The sequence below is a fragment of the Myxine glutinosa genome, chromosome 1, assembly GCF_964187855.1.
Source record: "Myxine glutinosa chromosome 1, kmMyxGlut1.1, whole genome shotgun sequence".
Classification (NCBI taxonomy): domain Eukaryota; kingdom Metazoa; phylum Chordata; class Myxini; order Myxiniformes; family Myxinidae; genus Myxine; species Myxine glutinosa.
In genome coordinates, this window is record NC_136261.1 from 430,268,615 (window position 1) to 430,282,920 (window position 14,306).

At 40.3% G+C, this 14,306-nt stretch overlaps 1 pseudogene across 1 annotated transcript in view; it reads left to right on the forward strand.

Moving 5' to 3' along the window:
* Nucleotides 1-779: 779 nt before the first annotated feature.
* LOC144894362 (zinc finger protein RFP-like) overlaps nucleotides 780-14,306 on the forward strand; it is a 46,830-nt pseudogene continuing 33,303 nt past the window's right edge. The window contains exons 1-3 of the transcript XR_013625056.1: nucleotides 780-859; nucleotides 4,606-5,198; nucleotides 5,976-6,071. The product of XR_013625056.1 is annotated as a zinc finger protein RFP-like (transcript). The remainder of the gene's footprint in view (nucleotides 860-4,605; nucleotides 5,199-5,975; nucleotides 6,072-14,306) is intronic.

Sequence of the window (14,306 nt, forward strand, 5' to 3'; positions counted from 1 at the left end):
TCCCCTGAAGACACCGAAGACCCCAAATACACCAAAGACCGAAAACACCCAGAAGACCCAAAATACACCGAAGACCCAAAATACCCTGAAGACCCAAAAAGACCCCAAAGCCCCAAAAATACGACGAAGATCCAAAACACCCCAAAAACCCAAAATACCCAAAAGATCTAAAAGACCCCGTAGACCCACGAGACCCAGAACACCCAAAACACCCCAAAGACCCAAATGCCCTTGAAGGCCCAGAGGATCCAAAATACCCTGAAGACCCAAATGGCCCTGAAGACCCAAAACACCATGAAGACACAAAAGACCCAAAAGACACCGAAATGGTCAAAGATGCCTATCCCTCTAAAACGACGTGTGCTGAGGTGTGCGGAGCACGCCGAGTCACGCTAGTTTTAACAATAACAAAGTTGAAGTCCTGTGGTCTGAATGACTTTTCAGAGTGAGCTGAAAGTTAGATTTATAAAAGATCAAGAATGTTCACGTGATATTTTTGTAATGATAATAATTTATACATTATTGTTGCAATGTGAAGTGAAGAAGATATAAAAGTGTTGCGGACTTTCCAGAAATGAGATGGAACCAAAAACATGGTGAGATTGTCATTAGATGTGAAAACAGTAACAACAAGGTCGAATTGGCACAACAAGTCGATGATGTCATTACATTCCTGTGTGATGTCATGAAAGTGACACACCTGTGTGATGCTTCCTTGGAGGATCTAATAATCGTTCAGTTTGAAAACAGCTTCATCAGGAGAGGTAATGTAAATATCATTCAGTTGCTGTGTTATGGAATAACAGATTATTATATGGTTTTATTACAAGGATTGATAAACCTCTTTGGAATCACAAAGGTAAATATGAAATTCATCTGGTTGTTATATATGGTTCCCACTTGTTTTTGGTCCCGATGTGTTTGTGTACCTGTGTTTGATTTGTACCTTATTTTGCAATAAGTTTTACTCTTACCTGTTTTATACCTGTTTTCCCAACTTCCTGACCTGCACATACATATGAGGGCGAGTCAAAAAGTTTTTCTTTTTACAACAAGTTTTAGAGCCACACCCGTGACTTCTATTCAAGGATTCAAGAGAATCATCCAGTACTGGGAATAACGTGACATGTTCAGAAACTGCAGAAAATGATGCACATCCGTGTCGAGTTTCTTGGTGTTGGCTCGTTATTTATGGTTAAGGGGTTGGGGGTGTGGGGGGTAAATGTATTGACTACGTTCGACGTACAATGTCGAATATCCCATTATGGCCATTCCAACTTTTCCCACCATTGGGCCAACATTAGTTAGTGTGCTACCTGGAGAGTATTTTTATTGTTAAAGAAACAAACTACAAGGAAGCACCTCAATTGTAACAAATACCATAAGTTTCTTATTTTCATCAATTTGTTCATGTTGTCCTCTCTTTAAACCAACGATGTGCGCGTAAGAGAGCGAAGTGAAACACCCGGTTTATCTGGTTTTCCTTGTTCTTGTTTATTTAAATCACACATTTAATTCTGATTCATGCTGAATGCAAATTCATTCCTTTCTACTTCACAGGTCATGGAAATATTTTTTCTATGAAAGAAAATGTTCAGGAAAATGTTATTTCAAAATAGAGTTTTTTTACAGCGTAATTTGCACAGATATGTAATACTGATCCAAGATTGACCTCACTTGGCCACAAAAACATATTTCACTCTATTATGAAATACAAAACCAAGATTGACCCCACTTGGCCCCAAAAACACATTTCACACAATTATGAAATACTGATCCAAGATTTACCCCACTTGGCCCCAAAAACATATTTCACTCAATTATGTAATACAAAACCAAGATTGACCCCACTTGGCCCCAAAAACATATTTCACTCAATTATGTAATACTGATCCAACATTGACCCCACTTGGCCCCAAAAACATATTTCACTCAATTATGTAATACAGATCCAAGATTGACCCCACTTGGCCCCAAAAACATCTTTCACTCAATCATAAAATACAGATCCAAGATTGAACCCCATTTGGCCCCAAAAACATATTTCACTCAATTATGAAATGCATATCCAAGATTGACCCCACTTGGCCCCAAAAACATATTTCACTCAATTATGTAATACAGATCCAAGATTGACCCCACTTAGCCCCAAAAACATATTTCACTCAATCATGTAATACAGATCCAAGATTGACCCCACTTGGCCCCAAAAACATCTTTCACTCAATTATGAAATACAGATCCAAGATTGTACCCACTTGGCCCCAAAAACATATTTCACTCAATTATGTAATACAGATCCAAGATTGACCCCACTTGGCCCCAAAAACATCTTTCACTCAATTATGTAATACAGATCCAAGATTGACCCCACTTGGCCCCAAAATCATATTTCACTCAATTATGTAATACAGATCCAAGATTGTCCCCACTTGGCCCCAAAAACATCTTTCACTCAATTATGAAATACAGATCCAAGATTGACCCCACTTGGCCCCAAAAACATCTTTCACTCAATTATGTAATACAGATCCAAGATTGACCCTACTTAGCCCCAAAAACATATTTCACTCAGTTATGTAATACAGATCCAAGATTGACCCCACTTGGTCCCAAAAACATCTTTTGCTTAATTATGAAATACAGATCCAAGATTGTCCCCACTTGGCCCCAAAAACATCTTTCACTCAATTATGAAATACAGATCCAAGATTGACCCCACTTGGCCCCAAAAACATCTTTCACTCAATTATGTAATACAGATCCAAGAATGACCCCACTTGGCCCCAAAAACATCTTTCACTCAATTATGAAATACAGATCCAAGATTGACCCCACTTGGCCCCAAAAACATCTTTCACTCAATTATGAAATACAGATCCAAGATTGACCCCACTTGCATGACAGGGGCTTGAAACTCAGGACCTTGCAATCTTAAGCCAGCCATCTTAACCGTTTTGCCAACACCAGGTTTTACTCTTCCATGAACCTCCATCTTATATAGAAAAACAATTCGCTAACCCAGAGCCACAGAATACTCGAGTTCGGGGAATTTAACAATAGCTGCCATGTTGTTACTCAAGTGTTGACGTGTGGTGTGGCGTTAATTACCTACCTTTAAGACATACCTTTTAATTAAGGAATTAATTTAAGAAAGGAACATACCTTTAAGACATTTTCACCTTTTAAATCCCGTACACCTTACAGACCATTACAGACCTTTTAATTTCGACCCTTTAACCCCTTAGACCCCTTCAGCCCTTTAGACCCTTCAGACCCTTCAAACCCTAAACCTCTGAGAGCGTTAACTTTTGTTCCTGAAGTCTATTTGGACAAATTAACCCCCCAAGACCCTTAAGACACTCAAGACCCCATTAGACCCTCTACATCCTTTGGCCTTCAACTACTTTGGTTCTGCTGTTGGTGTTTCCCCCCTCTCTCTGCTGTTGGTGTTTCCCCCCTCTCTCTGCTGTTCCCTTTGTCCTGTCACTTTCTGATCCGTTCATTGTACTAGTACGAGCTCCCGATCTCCCACGAGCCTCGACTATGTATACAAAAAACTGCATTTCTCACTGAACCCTGATCTTCATTACTCCATTTGACAATAATCTTCATCGAAATTTATTTGCTGCCAGCATTTCAACTGTTACCCACAATCCCTCTGTTTTGTGATTCTCTCTTCCCATCAAAAGTAAGTGTTTCATGTTGAAAATCCAACATGGCAACCAACACATTCTATCCATATCAGTGATCCTCACACATTTTCAATCACATATTCCTTCCTTTTAACTGTTTAACTTACATCGACAAACACACACACACACACACACACACACACACACACACACACACACACACACTTTAATACCCTGAATCTGAATGATAATTATTCCTCACGTAATTGTTACCTCCACCACTGAATGTAGACAGAGTATCGATATGTTTTCACCCCTGTCTGTCGGTCTGTCTGTGAGCAGGATATCTCAAACCGTTATGGACGGATCCAAACGACATTTGGTGGACTGGTTGGTTGTCTGACCAGGACAAGTTGATTCTATTTTGGTGAAGATCTGGATCCAGATATAAGAATTCTTCAAAGTAATTCTTCACCATTTAGATAGGGGGCCAAAAACGATATATCGCACGATATTTCAAAAAGTTTCAGACGAAACATGGTGGATGAGTTCGGTCTGTGACAATGGAATAGTGATTAGATTTTGGTGAAGATCTGAATCCGGATCCGCATCCGGCTTCGAGAATATGGTTACCTTTTTTTTAGGTACTCTTCACCATTGAGAGAGGGGTCCAAAAACTATATATATCATGATATCTCAAAATGTTGTGGACGAGATATGACAAAACTTGGTGGATGAGTTTGGTAGGTGACAACAACAAGCCGATTAGATTTTGGTTTAGGTCCGGAGACAATTCCAGCCTATCAGTGGACTACAAGACTTATAAACTGTTCAGCCTGGTGGAGGTATGCGTTCTGACGAGGTATGCGGAGGTATGTGTTCTAATGAAGCCATGCTTCTAGTTATTTATTTCAATATAATTATAGTTTAAAAAGCTTAACTTTTTCTTCTTTTCGATCTCCATTTGCAGGTTTTAATTCAATTCTGCTTCACACTCTTCTCTGACGCCAAGGAGATGGCTTCTTCTTCATCTAATATGGGAGATAATTTGGATGCACTCACCTGCTCAGTGTGCCTTGCTGTCTATGACGAGCCTGTTGGTTTGCCATGCGGCCACTCGTTTTGTCGTGTGTGTATAGAGACATACTGGGCGAGCAAGGAAGAAGACACAGCCTGTGTTTGTCCAATTTGCCGTGAGGTTTTTCCACAAAAACCAAAACTCAAGAAGAATGTGACCATTGCCTACTTAATGGAAAATATTGTGAATGTGAAGAAGGGAGGCCCTGGGGGCACCGATAGTCATTGTGAGGTTTGTAAGAGAGAGGCAGCGAAGAGGTGTGTACCTTGTGAGATCCTCTGCTGTGAGAAACACCTGAAGCCTCATCAACAGAAAGGGCACAAATTGGTGGAGTGAAGATTGAGGAACTAAGATGCACAAAACATGGAAAGCCAATCCAACTCTATTGTAAGGATGATGAGAGCTTGATGTGCGTCACGTGCATGGGTGGACAACATAGGGACCACGACGTTGTTGATGTGGAGATTGCTCATTCTGAACTAAAGGTGAGTAAATCAATGAAAACGGTTATTGTTTGTATTTCATCCAAAATGTTTTTTTAATGTATTGGGCTTGAGGTTGCACCTGAATTTTTTTTTAATTCCCGATTATCAATTATAATCGATTTCTGATCATCTTGTTACATAATGGAAGTGGAATTTCCTCACAAATGTGACATTTCTGAGAATGAGTGTCTCATCAGAATTGTTTATCATGTTCTGCTGTTGATCATTCACCTGTACAAGCCGTAACGAGGAATGAATAAGCTTTTCACGTGTCCATCTGATAAAAAGGTTAAATTGTTGATTTTACATCAACATGATGAAGGTTCAGAATCCACCACAAGAAACTCAGTTTGTTTTGGAATAAGGAAGAATATTCATGGCCAAGAGCAACTTTCAATCTTCCAACTTAAACATGAAAAAGGCAGTGACGTCATATAATCTCAGTTCAACTACCTGCCACATAATTAAATAATTAATTTAATGTAGAGTGATGTAATCATGAAAGCTTCAGTGCTTCACCAAACATCGACCTTGAATACAGTTGAGAAACAGTTTTTGTGGTTAATGTTGTTCTGCGACTTTTTCTCGTGCATCTATAGATTGAAACAAAAGAGATTGTTATGAAGTTTTAACAAACGGCCATCGTCTTCACTGTGATATTTCTCACAAATGTGTATGTTAATGTGCAGTATTTATCTATTTATGTGCAGGATGTTACTTTTTAATCCACCACAGGTTCACGATTCTTTACTTCTGTTGTTTCTTTATTCTGTTCAGGATGTTTTGGCTGCAAAGTATCCTCACGTGTCACAGTCAATGGAGAGCGTTGCATCCCAACTACAGCAGGTTCAGGAAGAGAAAGAGCGAACAAAGGTGGGAATCACCAAGGAATGGGTGTTCTTCGAAACTTAGCAAAGGTCATGTCCCCCACCCCGTTCCCCCATTTAAAAACTGAATGCACTCGAGGGAGGTGTTCGGTCATTTTCTTTCTCTTGTAATAAGTCATGGTTGTTTTGTGATGGGATGTACGATAACAAAAGATTCAGAAGAGAAATGACGATGCAAACAGAATGAAGCAAACAACAATTAATCCAACAATTGTACGGATGTCTGCATGTTTGTATGTGTATGTGTGAGCTAACAACTTAGCCAATGTGTTACTGGCACATGTTTTTCAAACGTTCTCAGAGTACTCATGAGAGGTCATGTGCGAGAGAATAATTCCCCCATTCTCCCAATCCATGCCCAACCTTACTGGAGCAAATTACCGTTTAAAACCCATTAGAATTGCCCTTTAGAATACCGTTTAAAACCCATGAGAATTGCCCTTTAGAATTACCTTAAAAAACCCATGAGAATTGTCCTTTAGAATTAACGTTTAAAACCCATGAGAATTACCCTTTAGAAGTACTGGTTAAAAGCCATGATAATTACACTTTAGAATTACCGTTAAACACCCTTTATAAATACCGTTTAAAATCCATGAGAATTGCCCTTTAGAAGTACCGGTTAAAAGCCATGATAATTACACTTTAGAATTACCGTTAAACACCCTTTATAAATACCGTTTAAAACCCATGAGAATTACCCTTTGGAATTGCCGTTTAAAACCCATGAGAATTACCCTTTAGAATTACCGTTAAACACCCTTTATAATTACCGTTTAAAACCCATGAGAATTACCCTTTGAAATTACCGTTTAAAACCCATGAGAATTACCCTTTAGAATTACCGTTAAACACCCTTTATAATTACCGTTTAAAACCCATGAGAATTACCCTTTGAAATTACCGTTTAAAACCCATGAGAATTACACCTTAGAATTACCGTTAAACACCCTTTATAATTACCGTTTAAAACCCATGAGAATTACCCTTTGAAATTACCGTTTAAAACCCATGAGAATTACCCTTTAGAATTACCGTTAAACACCCTTTATAATTACCGTTTAAAACCCATGAGAATTACCCTTTGAAATTACCGTTTAAAACCCATGAGAATTACACCTTAGAATTACCGTTAAACACCCTTTATAATTACCGTTTAAAACCCATGAGAATTACCCTTTGAAATTACCGTTTAAAACCCATGAGAATTACCCTTTAGAAGTACCGGTTAAAACCCATGAGAATTACACTTTAGAATTACCGTTAAACACCCTTTATAATTACCATTTAAAACCCATGAAAATGACCCGTTAGAATTACCGTTTAAAACCCAAGATAATTGCCCTTTAGAATTACCGTTTAAAACCCGTGAGAATTACCCTTTTGAATTATCGTTTGAAACCCTTTAGAATTACCCTTTATAATTACCCTTTCGAACACATTAGCATTGAACACGGTGGATTAGAAAGGTTCATCTTCTTCATTTTTTGATTGACGGACAAAACCAAATGTGGAAACGGCTTCACCGCTTAAAAATTGAAATAATTAAATGTTAATTTAGACTTATTAGAGGTTGAAATCTCCGATTGGTTCCTGGACTCAATCATCTTTGTAGATAAGAGGGCCCACTTCATTTTACCTTCAAAACCCACACCTTGTACCAGTGATCTAATCCTATCAGCCATAAATCCATTGTTCCTTTTATTAGTTTCTACATTTTCTCTAAGAGTTTCTTCCTGATTTTTCAATAATTCAAACAATGATTCTTCCCAGAACTCCAGCAGAGATGCTGAGGACAGTTTGGAGGAGAAGCGGAGGTTGGTGTGCCAATTTGTGAATGAATCTGTGGATCTGATGAAGAGTGAAATCAATAAGAGGAAAATGGAGAAACTTTCTCTTCTTGGGAAGCAGAGGGAGAAACTGGAGCAGCAGATGGCGTCTCTACGTCAAGGAAAATCCACAATGGACAAAGCACTCCAGAAACTGGAGGCTGTTTCTTTTCTACAGGTGAGGTTTATCGTAAACTAGCAGGCGTTTATCCCAGCATTGCCTGGTGATGTTCTAATCCTGATGGCATTTTGAAGAAATCAATTTGGTTTTTTCTCTATTTTTGTGAGTGTCTAAAACACTTCCCTGCACGCACTAAGGAAAATTGATATTTAATATTTATTTAACTAGTACACCCACTCGCCATGGGAGCAGCAGAGAGACATGTTATTATCCCTATTATTGTAACGTTTGTGGGGGTAGATGGAGGAATCCCATCATAAAGGTAGCACTGTATGGTTGTAGCATGGGCCATGGATGGGTAGGAGACATCTCAATGTGTTTAAGTTGAGAAAACTGTGAGCTTAAGATTGTGTATGTGTCACCACACGGTGGGTGTTTTTGTGTTAACTAGGTAGGGTCTAAGGCTAGTTTCTCCCAGGATGTGATTACCCCCAGTGGCTTTTCCCCTACGTTTGTACATTTCCAAGCCCAGCCATGCAACCACCCCCATTAAACAACGATGGCTGTCCACTGCATGCGGACAGAACCCGTACATTCCCGAGCGAATTAAACTCCACCTCCAAGGAATCGTAACCGGCGGGCCACGCCCCCGAAGTTCTTCATTGGTGGACGACATGGGGTGTTTTGATGGAGCTCGACCATTGGTCGGGGTAACGTCATGCAGAAGGTGCGGGTAGAAATGACGGTTGGGAAAAGAGTCAGGCTCGAGGTCAGATAGTTTTGTCATGGAGGAAGAAGAGCGTGTCTCTCTTTTGGCACTTGTGCTTGTTGAAGGAGCTGGTTTTTTCTCTGTGCACGCTTTGAAGAGGAAACTGAGAAAGAGTGGCTTGGACAACTTTTATCGTGAGGAGGAGGGATTGGTGATGGTGGTGCTCTTTGTGGGAGCTGGGAGCCGCTTTGTGCTTGCTGGCCTGGAATTGAGAGGAGGACGTTTGGCTGCCTGCTTCACAGCTCAGTGCGCTCACGTGGCTGACAGCGCAATTTTGGGGCACTTCGACATGCAGTCCTTTCGTCGACCAACCTTACCAGTTAACGACCACCAAGCGTCTAAAAGTCCTTGTTGAGACAAGAGCTGAGTGCTGGCCGACTAAAAGCAAACATTTATTTTATTTTCTATTTTCCTTGTGTGTTTTTGTGACTGAATGAAGACATCTCAAATTCGGATTTAGTTTTACCTAACCTTTCATTTGCACCTCTTTTGTTTATTCTTATTAAATTAATCATGTGGCATTTTTCATTTATTTTGTTCGTTTATTCATCGTGGGTTCCAGAATAAACCCGTGTGTTTCGCGTCGATAAACGTCTCGCAGCATTTCATCTCACACCTTCCAGAACCACCAATAATTTGGGAGTTCGCCTCGGGAGTAAACACGATCGGCCATTCGTCACCTAGTGGCCTTAACCACTGTCTTAAACATGACATTATTATTGCTAATTATTATTAATATTACTTATGTTAGATAAGGTCATTGAAAATATCAGACCATGCCTCATCACTCTAAATTCTCTATAATAAAATTTACTTCCGTAAGGGTGTCGGGTGGGAAGGTTGGGGGGCAATATCGCAAGTCAAAAAACCCCATTGTGGAGTGGGGTTGTAATATCATTAATATGATGTCATTGCCATAATTGTTATTACGTTTGAATGAGAAGCGGCCTTTGGAAAAATGCCACGAAAACCTCCTTGGCAGAACTCCATATTAGTGGCAAGAAGGGTCGCGTTATTAACCCTTGCGGGGTATATAAACTATAGTAGATCTACGATCAGATGTGTTTGGCTACTTTTCGAATTATCATGTGATAATGGAGGCACCTATGACATCATCATTCACTTACTTTATTCTACATGGAGAGTTTTTTTTACAATGAGCCATGTCTCAATCTTTTCTGCACAGCACTTTTGAAGATATCGAGGTGCAAAGTTTTTCGTTTTTTCCAAGATGCCGCCCGAACCACATGACCTATGACGTCATAATTCCCATTTAAATATTTTACAGGCCGAGGCATTCCTATGGTAAAAATGTCCTGTCAATCGGTCCAACGACTGCAGAGAAAATGATTTTTAAAGGAAGTAAATCTGAAAAATGGCAGTGGCACAATCATTGACATGGCATAAGATGAAGAATTCTAGAGTTTCTTCTTCTTCCAATAATAACTTCTGGCTTCCAGACCATACAAGCAATCATGTTGAAGTTTTCAACACTTATTCCTCTTGATGTCAGCTACATTACATTAATGTTTCAGGTCAATCAATGGAGCAGTTCAAGAGATAGAAGGTTTTAAAGATTTTCATTCAATTAAACATTGCTGTCAAACCATGTGACTTGACACAAATTTCAAAAGACCATTTGAGCTTCCCGACATGGGGAACATATGTGTAAAGTTTCCACTCGATATCTTCAAAAATTAGGGAGGAGATGGGTTTTAAGGTTTATGCTTCAAAACGTCATAACTCCTAAACCTGCGTTCCGCAACCTTTTTAGCCCAGGACCCAATAAAAAACCCAGGCATCCAGTCGCGACCCATGGAACCCCCCCTCCCTCCTCCCAACACAAACCGTCACGGAAATATCGAGGGTTCGGTCCATCATCTTAGTACAGTAGTACAATTCGTAATTGAACAATAAAGCAAAGTGACGACAATCATACCAAACACTGTCCTTATTTTGTTGTTATTTTGTACGGATCTCCACGACCATGAGGAGAGAGAGGCGAGAGACCACGCCCCCCTTGAGAATGAGCAGCGACTTCGATCACAGACACCGCCCACTTGATGTTATTGTCAGCCAATCAGGCGTAAACTCCCTGCCTTGTTAGCAGCTTCGGAAGAGATGAATCCGCCCCTACGATGAATCCGGATGAAGATTTAATGAAGAAGATGAAGATGAATCTCACAACATTCATGGGCGGTGTATCTTTTGTGAAATAGGATAAAACTTTAATTATTAGAGTGACACGCCAAGATAAGGTGTTTGAACTTTATTTGAATCTTCATCGTGAATAGATGATGAACTTAAAATGTAACATGAACTGATAAACAAAACAAGAATAACTTTTACTGAAAAAACCCGATATGCATCTGAACTTATAATTATATCCGGGTTCAATGTTCCGTTATCATGAACAACATGAAATAAACAACTTTCACTGAATAAACCCAAAAGTGAAACTTACAAGCCTAATTCAAATGTTCCGTTAGCATCATTGTAGATGTGGATTATCCACATCAGTGCGATGGTTGACTTTGCTTATTGGCTTCGAGATAATCGATTCGGCTTTGAAGCGGCGACAATGCGATTCTCAGGTTGGCGCACAGGGCCACTGTCTCCAGTTCGTTTCGATACTTGGACTTCAGATATGTCACCGTTGAGAAACCTGCCTCACACATCCACGTCGTCGTGAATGGCATCAGGAACTTTACCGCGAGATGTGCAATCTCTGGGTAGTCATGCGACACTGTCAGCCAAAACTTTACTAAAGTGTCCTTCCTGAACAGTGTCTCAAGTGTACCGTCGGACACGACGTCGATCAAGTCCTCTTTCAATCTGTTGGACAAGTTGCAGCACTGCTGAACGTCGACTGAATAAGGGTCTCGGATCCACTTCTTCTCCACACGTGGATCAACAGGAAAGTATTCGTCAAATCGTGTGCGCAGGTTCACCAGATGTTCGACGATGACATCCTTCATGTCCACACGTTCCTCAACACTCTTGCTGAGTAGATCATCCAGGTTTTCGAACATGTCAAATTCATCATTGGTCTGTACTCTTCTCTTCCATAGATCCAGCTTTGACTTGAACGCCACTATCTTGTCATACATTACGAACACGGATTTCGCCTGCTTATTCGTTTTGCCCTGGAACGATATGTTTAGATTGTTCAACAAGTTGAAGATGTCGGCCATGTTTGCCAATGTTGCGATGAATTTGTTGTTTTTGTGGTAGACTGCCAGGTCTGACCTAGACACCTCCAAGAATGCGAGGACCTGGTCGCGAAGTTCATAAATCTTGCCAAAGCATCTCCTCTGGAGAGCCAGCGAACAGCTGCAAAATACAGCACCGTGGTGTGTTCTGCATCTTGCTCCTTACACACCTCTGCAAACAACCTCGAATTTAGGGCGCTCTTCCTGAGATGATTGATTGTTTTCACTGCAAGGTCTATTACTTTTGGCAAGTCCAGGTGACATCCCTTTCGCCGCTAATGCCTCGCGGTGGAGGAAGCAGTGGGTCCAGCTTGCCTCTGGCTGCGCCGATCTGTCATGGATGCCGCACCGCACAAATGCCAACACAGTCTTCCCGTGTTTTCACAGGGGTTTCCGGGGTTCATGAAGTAACATATCAATTTGTTGAGCCCATTTTGTACCGCAATAGTGTACGGTTTCTTTTCTTTGGCTACCTTCTCCGCCACGAGGTAGCTGGCTTTGGTCAGTCCCTTCGATGGAAAAACAGCCATACTCATTACTGACTTGCTGTTGTTCATCTCGCGTTCTTTCCGGAGAAAAAAACTCCCGCGACTTGTTGACATGATCTCCATGTTTCTTCTCTAGGTGCGGTTTCAGCTTTTGGGGCCTGAGGGTCTCGTTAGCCAACACGTCAAGGCATATCACACACTGTGGTCGATGAACATTGTGCTTATCGATATTCAAGGTGAACCCATAGTTCAGGAGCACAGGCTGATACTTTCTAGCCATGGTGAGTACCTTACGCTCACAGTTCAATCTTTCTAATGAAAATCAATGGACATTTACGCTGTTTGTTTAGTCGGAATTGTTTAGTCGGAAACTTAACGTATGATCTGACTGACGATGCACGCGCCGTACATCGCGGTACATCGGTACAACGCGTCAGAAGAGTCCACACTATAAAGTTTGTGTTGGCATTCATTTGATCTCTGTTCTGTTCAGTCGGGAGAAGTAAATCATCGATAAAGTTTTTTCCCCGCGATTTCTGAAACGATCGTGAAACCCATTGAAAATCCTTCGCGACCCAAACATTGGGTTTTTGGGATCCAAACATTGGGATCATGTGACGCATAGGTTGCGGAACGTCATCCTAAACCATGTGACCTATGATGTCACGGTCGCTGAAATTTGTGTCGTCATGGGTATGCGATCATGCATGCGAAAGTTGGGCTCGATCTGTTCAGCCGTTTTGGAGGAAAAGGGTTTTTCATATTTTTCATGAGAAACAATATGGTGGTCAAACCATGTGACCTATGACGGTAAAAAAATTTGGATTCTGAATTTTTTTTCACTTACGTCATGCAAAAAAATATCATATTCATGGCATCAAGAGTTAAATTTGTCGAATTCTAACTTCATAATGTTAGCACTTATAATAACCTAAATAAACATATTTTTGTCCCAATGCAGAGTTCTTTAGAAAAAGCCATGGCTCCATTTTTTTTCCATTGAGCCGTTTCTGAGATATAGAGGGGCAAAGTTGAAGGTGCTTTTCCAATATGCCGCCCATACCATGTGACCTATAACGTCATAATTGGCAGAAAAACTTTTACAGGTCTAGCCAATCACTTGTTGAAAATTTTGTGCCAATAGGACCAACAGTTGCAGAGAAAAATACAGCAAAATACAACAAATACAGCAGAGTAAAATACAGCAAAATACAGCAAAATACAGTGCTGTATTATTCTTCTCTACATTGATTTTATTGTTTTTTTTAAAAGAATATTTATTTTACTTTATAATTCCCCTGTGTGTTCGTATTTGTGTCTGACTGGAGGATCCACAATGTAGGAATTGCAATTAGTTTTCTTCAACATTTATTTAGTCTTGCATTTATTTTTATTAAACCATTATTGTGGCATTTTTCATTTGTTGTGTTCGTTTATTCATTGTGGGTTCGGGAATAAACCCGTGTGCTTCCATTCTGGTAAGCGCCTTCGCTGCCTTCCATCCCGCATGTGCGATAAAAATAACCGCCAAGATTTTGGGAGTTCACCTCGGGAGTAAAAACGATCGGACATTTGTCACCCAGTGGTCATTTGCCAGTATGATGCTGATGATTCTGTGTTCTCTGGTGATAAACAACGCCTCCATCTACTAAACTGTGACAAAACGTCGTCTTATATGCAGTGTAAAAGGGTGATGTACAAGATTGCTTCAGTAACACTAAACCCCTGGATATTTTTAATGACGATCTTTAAAATCATTATTTTATTAAAAGTGAAGCACCTCATTGAACACTGCATGGGGT